Source organism: Argiope bruennichi, chromosome 9 (assembly GCF_947563725.1).
Source record: "Argiope bruennichi chromosome 9, qqArgBrue1.1, whole genome shotgun sequence".
Taxonomy (NCBI): domain Eukaryota; kingdom Metazoa; phylum Arthropoda; class Arachnida; order Araneae; family Araneidae; genus Argiope; species Argiope bruennichi.
In genome coordinates, this window is record NC_079159.1 from 38,373,650 (window position 1) to 38,383,191 (window position 9,542).

The following is a 9,542-nucleotide window of genomic DNA, read 5'->3' on the forward strand; positions in this document are numbered from 1 at the left end:
TTGTTAACTTTTCATCTTATAATATAACTTTTATTATAAATGCAAAGAATATTTATTTTTTTAATCATTTTTTAAGTTCCTTTTCACATATTTTCATTTACTTAATTGTAGCTCAGATTATCTACCATTTTTATTAATTTCATTTTTTAATATTTCACTTTTATTTATTTGTTTATTTTATTTATTTTTAGGGGAGGGGATTTCATAGTGACTTCTAAAGTATTTTATGAATAAGAAGAATTTTATTTAAATCTGTGAATCATCTTCTAATTGCTTGTTTTAAAAATTTGCACAGTTGTCATTATCTACTTGGCTGTACTCGAAGAATAATGAATGATTGGATGAAGTTAACTTCTACGGCATTCTGATTAACCAGTGAGTAGGTCATTTGCATCTTAGTACCTTTTGTTATCATACATTTCACAGCATTAAATGCTGTTGGACATTTTTGTCCCCAACCTCATTAGGAGGTTCGGCGAAATGTATGGAAAGGTATTTTCTGCACATTTTCTTTAACGTGGATTTGCTGTTTTCTTAGGCAAATTTGTTTATTGAAAATTATCATGCATTAAAATGAAATTTGCTGCCAATGAATAAATGTAAATCACTACTTATTCTTTTATATTCTTTGAAAAATGTTTTTTTTTATATATATTATCCACTAAAGTAGAAGTTGCTGTTACATATAATTTACTATAATTTTTATAAAAAGAATATTTTATATTATCTAAAATATGCTCCAGGAGGCATCTGTGTTTGAAACAAGCATTTATTTTTGATTTTCAATGCTCAAAGAGTTCTGATTTCTAAACATCTTTCTAATTGATGCATTGTATTCCTCATTTACAATGAAGGAAATTATTTGTTATTATGTTATGCTCTTTTTTCATATTTTTTCCCATTTTCCAAATGATTAAGTGTTAAAAGCAGAAAAAGTAGTAGTATCTAATTCTATTAGTTTATTTGAAAATTAATATTTTTCAAGAGGGAGTCATAATGCAAATAAGTTTTTTTTTTTTTTTAATCAAATTAAAGATTATTTTCTGAAAATATGGCAAATAATAATTTTACGAAACATCCCTAGTTTTCAGATTATTAAGTTCAAAATGAGAAAATATTTTTTTTGGTTCTTGAAATCTTATTTCTATTAACTTGTGATATATAGTATGGCTAATTTATGTAGTGAAAAATTGGTTCATAAATTTACAAAATTTGTAAATAACGTTATAATTAAATTTTAAGTATTTTGGTTCATTTGACATTCTTTTATACTGCTATAGTATGTTTGAGTTTGTATATTATCATCACTTTTCAAACAAAACTTAATAACCTCATTTGATTTGAAAGTTATTATTATTATTTTAATTAAAACGTTTTAAGAAATTTTACTAATTTTTTTTAAAAAAAGAAGTAACAATATATTGATAATTAATACAGTTCTTTCAGTAGATTATTATCGAGGTATAAATTTTAACTGAGATTGCTTGAGATAAAACGATATTGGGGAAAAAATGTTTTACCTTTTTTTTTTTTTTTTTTTTTTATTAGCCATCTGTGGTGATCAATTTTCTCACTGATAGTAGTGAGTCAGTTATATTTAGTCGGAATCCCATATTTGATATACATGGTATGCTTAACAAAGTATTTTAAACTTCAAATCATTGTCAACATTTAAGATATATTATTATTATAGAATTGCCTTTTTTTTTTTCTGTTTTATTTATAAGAAGCCCTAATGGCATGAGGTCACATGATGTGAGTGTTGGATTATTGAGTATTTAATTGTTCATTATCAGCATTAACTTTGCTTTTTTATTTCAGATGCAAAATATGCAAGTGATTCTAGTATTAAAGGGGTGTGACATATTTTATATTTGATATCATGTTCACTCCATTAAAATATATTGATAAAAGAATTAAAAATTTAGAATCATAATCAGTCAGCTTATCTTATATGCTTTTTCAATTCTCATATAGTTAAGATCTTTGAAAATTTATGAACCATCTAAATTAGATAAAATTAGAAATTGAAAGTAAAATTCATTGCAATTTTAGCAGAGAATATGATAAAATATAAAAAATCATCAACCAGCTTTAAATAATGGTGGATAGTACATGATTAAATATTCTTATTAGCAATGAAAAAACTTGAATTTCATTGTAAGAATGAAAACTATTGCTGCAAATTCTACATAAAAGGATTTTTAAATTGTTAAAATTAGGAGAAAAATTTAATATCTAAATTGGTGTTATTTAAAAGATTATTTTTTTAAATTTTAAGGTGGTTATATGAGTTGGTTTTGAATCTTGATATCTTTGAAAGTTATGTTTTAAAAAAATGCCTGAATTTTGCTTAACTTTTTTGTTGATTAAAATTTTGTTGAAAATTGTACCAAAGTATGCACTCAAAGTACACATACCAACCTTCCAAAGCATATTTGGGGAAAATTTGGTAACTAGTCAAATGATTTCCCTTACAGTGTACCAACACATTCTCATTTGCTTTATGCAGGAATTCTATAAAATGTTTTAGGGACAAAGAAAGAATAGTAATGTTTTTAAGCTAGGATTAATATTGTCATTAAATGTGAATTATTCCTAAGTAGTAGAACAGGTATTATTATAACGCTGTTATAAATGCACTTTAAGAAATTTCATATATGAGTGTTCATTTCTCAAATGAATGTTATGATCTGAAATTATTTAATAATACTTAAAATATAATTCTTATTCAAGATAACAGTTTTCAAATAAATTGCCTTCAATAGTTTATCATAGTACAAAATAATCATTTTACTTTGCTTGCTGTATTAATTCAATTCACATAAATTATTTATTTACTGTGCAAGATTAATTATTGTTAAAAAAGAATCAAATTGAAACATTGTGATAAGTAATGAAATTTTTTTAAAAAAACTGGTTTTATGTCACTTATTTTTTTCTGTTAATTTTGAGTGAAAGTACTGATTCACATATAAAATTTATAATTTAAAATGTAGAGATGAAAAGTTGCATATATTATGATTAAAATTTTTATTGCCTTACACTCTCTTCTTTTTCCACTATTATAGAATTAAATGTATTAAATTTTATCACTTTTAAAAATATATATTCTTCATCTTATTTGGAAGAATTTATCTTCTTTTTTTTAAATGTCTTTTAAAGTGAAAAAGTATCAATTTGGCTATTTTAGAATAAAATATATAAATGTTTTGAGATTTGAGTTGAAAGTATATTTTACGGTCTTTCAAAAACTTTTTATAATCTTTGAAATAAATGAATATTATCTTATGTAATTGTGAAAATAAATTTAACTTTAAAAAAAAAAAGAGTAGAGGTGACCTTGACAATGATAATTAAATGTTCATATTGTTAGAAGTCATAAAGTAAATATGTATATCATTGTTTTATCTTAATTCACAATAACTGCATGACATAAACTATAATGCAGCAGAATGTCTAGATGGCTGGATAATTTATCAACTGTTTAGTGTGTTTGAATTCACAATACTTTTCAAGTTAATTTAAATTGCACATGATTAGAGAAACAACAAAATGTTTTGGAAAGTCTCAGTATTGTACATAGTACATGAAAGATTTCTAGTCATAGCTAAACTGTTTAATATTGTTATTTCTATTTGCTTGCTTACATTTCTGAGGATCAAGTGATCAAAGTTGTTGTGCAAACGTTTTCGAGGCTATTGTGATGACATTAATTTGTATCATTTTTATTTTATTTATAGCTTTGTTGCCTTGCTTTTTGAATTTTAACAGCTTGAAATTAATATAACTTAAAAAAGTATAGAACTTTATCATTTGGAAAGTGGATCTGACATGATAACAGAATCTCAAATTTGGGTGTTCATATTTACTTTATTAAGTTGGTCGAGCTGTTGTATTGAAGTTAAGAACATAAATCCTGATTTTTGATATAGTGAATATATAGTGAAATATTAAGATGATCATTTTTGTTATTTGACTGTTTTGAAAGTTATCACATTTCTCACTGGTATAATTTTTTTTTTTTTTTAAATTTCGAAGTGGTGTATTATTTCATGAGATCAAATCGAACAATTCATCTCATTTGACTTATGAAAGCCTTTGTTTGCCAATTTTAAGTCAGAAAAGGCTCTTAGTTCCATTTATATTTCTTATTACTTGGGAATATAAAGAAATGACTATTAGTTTATATTATAGTATGGTTTCATGTTGGCTGGCCATTGTATGGTTTAATTTATGAATGAAGTATTGAAAATTGACTCTGTTCTTCTTCATGTTTATTCTTTAATGATAAAAAATTGGAATCGGATTCTTTGAATCTGATTGATTAGGAACATTTAACTGAAATTTATTAGATTATATTTTTTATGGCTTTCTTTTAACATTGTTTCAACACACTTGGAACATTCCTTGTTAAGAACTTTTTTTATACAAATTTGTTTGTTTAAACGTGTTAATTTGAAATAACATTGAATGAGTTATTGATGTTTTAAAGGGAATTGAAAATATGTTATTATTCATCATTTATCAAATCTACATTTATTTATTTTATTTTTTCTATATGCATATGGATGTACTGTCATATATTTCATACATTAAATACTTAAGTATTACATGCATTGAGTTATTGTAAGTGTGTATTCTATTTCATTATTTTTGTTCAATATAATCCCTGTAGTCATTAAACAGCATATTAAAGTAAGATGCCAAAGAGAATTCATATGACCTGTACAGCCAAATAAAAATTCAAATGTATGATTGTCCAATTTTATTTTTATTATTAACTATATGCCTGGTTTGTTTCACTAGAATGCAAGAAAGGAAATTCTCTTCAAATTATTAAGTCCTCATGAACTGTTTCATTTTCAAGAAAGACTTGATATGAATATATTAAAGATTTCTGAAATATAGTTTTATTTTTAAACCGGAATTCAAAAATTTCTTGTAGTTTCAAACCATTTCTGTGCTATAAAAAAGATATTTATCAGTAGTCTCTTGCTTGAAATAAATATGCTCCTCATACTTTTGCACTAAACATCAAATTATTGATATAAGTTGTAAAATATTCATCACATTCCTATAATTTATTTTCATATTTTAAATAATAGTATTTATATTTTTCAACTGAAAGTATCCATATAGTGAATATAAATGTTTTTATATGCATTAAATATGTCTTTTTTCATGTTTGTGAAGATGGGATTCCATAATCTGTATTACTTCTTTACATGCTGGTGGTTTTTAAAAAAAGAAATCACTTCAAGGATGATTATTTAATTTATTTTATTTTTTTATATCATCTGAATTATTAGTTAATCAATAAATTTAATTTAATTTTGATTCTAAATGACTATCTAGTAGAATTTGAAAAAATAATTTTTTAAACATCCTATTATATTTATTATATTAAAAAAATTAAAAGTTTTAAAAAGTAGAAAGTAATTTTTAAAAAAAGCACTCTACTTTCTAAGATAATTATTAAAGTGTGTTTTAAAAAACTATTTATTCTCTTTTGCATTTGTAAAAAAATTTATTATCCCTTGATGTGTTGCTATTATTTTAATGTCATTAGTAATAAAAAATTTTCCATTTATCTTTGATGATAGTAACAATTTTAATTCTATGCAGTTGATATATGCAAAGAAGTTACTCTTCATGGAAACTAAGGTCCTGCGGTGAAGGGAAATAAACCTTCGCATCCAGTGTGTGGGGAAAGCTAAGTGGCTATTTTTGTATTTAGCCCAGCATTTCACAACACATCTTGTGTTGTTGGACACTTCTGTCCCCAACCTTTTTATAAAGGTTCGGCGAAATGCTTGTTTATTAATTGTTTTTTTTTTTTTTTTTTTTTTTTTTAAAAACATGGTGCCCAAGTTTATCTTATTTTTCTTTATTTATTTACATGTTGAAGGCAGTTATCATTATAACATATGCTTAATAGATGTAATACATTTTAACAGAAGATATGTAGACATTATGTGTGTTAATTTATTAATTTTGTTTCTAGGGCATTCATTTTAATTTTGCTTTGTTATATTTTTAAAACTGAATTCCATAAGGAAATCTGGAAGAATTTTTAATTAAAGCTAAAACCAATTACCTTTCAACACATTCATTCATTTTAAAAAAAAAAGAAAAGAAAAATGTTATATTGTTTGGTTATTTTCTTAAAATTTTTTAATTTGATTGAAAAATGAATATATTCCACCTCATTAAAAACTATATGAACTATTTTTGAAGATTTGCTTAAGAAATATTTAATAGAAAGTAAATTCCAAAAAAAAAAAGCAATATTTGTATCAATGAAAAATTAATACAATATAATATATCCAATAGCCAAAAATAATATATCAAATTGCAAGAAAAAAAGTTTAATTTAATCTTAAAGTTAATGATAAAAACTTATAGCATTGGCATTTCAAAAGTGCATCATGTATTAAATTTTTTTCTCCAGTATATATCAATTGTAATCACTAATTTATTTAATTTCGTTGTTAATATTTAAATTCACCACTAATTTAATGCAATTCCTTTTAGATCTTTCAATATTTAGAGAAAAATAATAACATGTCTTTATAGGGATAGAAACTTTCTAAAAATGCCTGATTTTTAATTCAGAGGAGATTTCCTCTACTGTTCCATGTGATAATAAAGCACATTCACTTCTAATCTAAATTTGCAAAGGGAAAAGGTTTTATTGTAAATACAGTTGCAGAGATATTAGTGGTGAAATTTTAAAGATTTTTCCACTATAGGAAAGTTTTTGAAAGCCTAAAAATTTGAAAATAAATGTTAATTATTGAGAAATAAAAGTAGTGTACTTTAATTTTTAAAAAACTCATGAATATCATAATAAGAAAAAAAAATACAATATCTTTATTTTGAACTTCACACTTCTTTTTGATTTTGTTTAGCCACAGTTATGTATTTTTATGAATAAGAATAAAAAAGTCACATAAAATATTAAGGGATATCAGGGTTCAATTTTAATTTAATTGTTAAAGAATTAAAAACTGTTCATTTATAATTCTTAATTAAAATATACTTATAACAGTTCCAAAGTCTTATTTTTTTTTATTATTTAATCATCAAGTTATTAAACATTAATTTAAAAAGCAAAATTTCAGACTAAATTAAGACAAAGCTTCACTATGCTGTGTAACATAGTACGAGTTAAGCCCTCTTCCTCTTAATAGAGCTACAATGCAAGAGCTGCCACTGGATACTTCTACTATTCATAATATATTTTTTATCCAATGATACTAAAAACAAATATATATTAAATACAAACATAATATTGGAAAATATATCTTTTTGTGTTTCAAATAGAAGTAACATTTTTAGCTTTCCAGGAGTATTTAACGTATGAATGAAAACCAAAGCAAAGAACTGTATTCAGATCAAGAATTGGTTGTTTGTGCCTCCGATGCCGATGATCTTCTGAAGAGGACATGAATTATGTAACAAAATTGAATAGAATATTGTTGTGAATCTCATATGAGTAAGATTTGTATACTTTTATGTATTTTTTCACTAATTTTTCACTAATCCACCATTGAAGAGTTTGTAAGCGAAAAAGCGATCCTGTGAATATATCATTAAATTTTTTTATTATATTTGTTTGTGTATTCTTTAATTCCTTTCAATGTTAATTTCATTTCTTTATGTTCACTACATATATTAATTTATTTTGTAATTATGCCAGAACATTAAAATTTAGTGATTATTTTATTTAAAATTAACAGTTCATCGGGAGGGGGGGGAGGTCAAATATTTGTAACATTTGCAATATTTATATATTTATACAGAGTGTCTTATGATTGTTGTACAATAGTTGAGGCTATATAAACATATACCTTTCACTGTAAAAAATTCTACAGATAAAATATGAACATACTTGGTGCAGAAATCGCTCTTAATATTTACTCTGAATGACAACTAAATGTAAACAAATTGCTATATGGACATTGTTACAGCTGCATCTCTTTCGGTGTTTTGCTAATTAATGGAGCTCCAAAATATTATTAGAAATGCTCTTTAGAAGACTCACCATGTCACCAAAAATTCCATTTAGTCAGTGGAAAGAGTATGTAAAAAAAAAGCAAAAAATATCCATCAAACAGGAAATTTAATCGAGTGCAAATATAGGTTTAGCTGTTGACAGATGAGTAATTGCTATGACTTATAGAAATTGATGACCATATCCTCAAAACTATTATCTTATGAAAGTGGCGTTTCTACTATCTTAAAACTAAAACAATAATAATGATGACCTTTTAATGATATCAGTTTTATCTCTGTGTGATTTTTTTTAATTTAATACACAATTGGTAATAATATTTTTAGTGTTAAGATTAAATTCAAATGCATTCATAAAAATATTAAATTAGTCGCTTTTATCATTGTTAAAATTAAAAATAAAAGTTCTTTTTTTTTTTTTTTTTTTTTGACAGAATCATCAAAATTGAATTTTCACTTCTTAGGTTATTTCGTAGTATACACACTTTTTAAGTTACACCCACAATCATTTATAACAGATTGATTCAATTAAAGTCATGTTTTTCATACTCACCTGATAACAAAATGAGATGTTTAAAAAAACATTTTATATTAATAATTTTGACAAATAAGTGGTCACTAAAAATGGTAAGTATTTTAAAGTAGTGATAATTATTTTGTATGCCATTTGAGTTAATAAATGTATTATTGAAAAAATTACATAATCTAAGTTTTTACATATTTTTACATGCCCTATTAGTTATATTTAATCTTGTTAGATTAAATATTTAATCTAAAAATTAAATATTATATATTATTTAAATATTATTTATATTTAATCTTGTTAGATTAAATATAACTAGCGGTTTAAACAAAAAAAAAAAGTTTCCACTGTTGTGCTACTAAAACTAATCAAATAATGAAACTTGGAATTTTATTATTTTAGGAAATTCTAAGGCTGAATTCCAATTCATCAAAGAAATTCTTAAGGATCTTAAGCAAACTGAAATCATGCATAAATGTGTTATTGAATATAGATATCTTTTGATTATATAACAGAAGAAATTTTAAAATTATGTGACAAAATTTTCTGTACCAACTTATTTGTTCAGAAAGGAGATTTATTTATTTATAATTTTATTACATTGAATAAAATACTCTGTTAGGAGTAAGGGGATGTAATGAGTAGCATTCCCCTTTTCAACCTGCAAGTCTCATCAAGAAGGATGCCTTTGGCCATAAACAGATTTTAACTGCACCGATCGTAGTATACGCAGATCGCCTAAAATACAGACAGTATCAGATATCCATGCCTGTCTCAGTGTTGAATAGAGTACAGGCTTAGCATGTTGTTGTTGATGCATGTATTTGGCAGATATTTACATTATAAAAATTCGTTATAAGGTAACTTTAATGAATGCATAAGCAAAAAATTTAGAAATTTTAAGTTAAATAGATTCTTATATCTTGGATTACTAAACTTTATTTCAGTACTGGCTACCTAGTATAGTAGTACTAGCTTTCAGGTAAATCTTCATGCTTTC

At 24.4% G+C, this 9,542-nt stretch overlaps 1 long non-coding RNA gene across 1 annotated transcript; it reads left to right on the forward strand.

The window, feature by feature from the left end:
• The first annotated feature begins 46 nt into the window (after positions 1-46).
• Positions 47-7,616, forward strand: LOC129984711 (uncharacterized). Its single transcript, XR_008785522.1, has 2 exons — positions 47-375; positions 5,629-7,616. It is a non-coding gene; the product is annotated as an uncharacterized LOC129984711 (long non-coding RNA).
• The last annotated feature ends 1,926 nt before the right edge of the window (positions 7,617-9,542 follow it).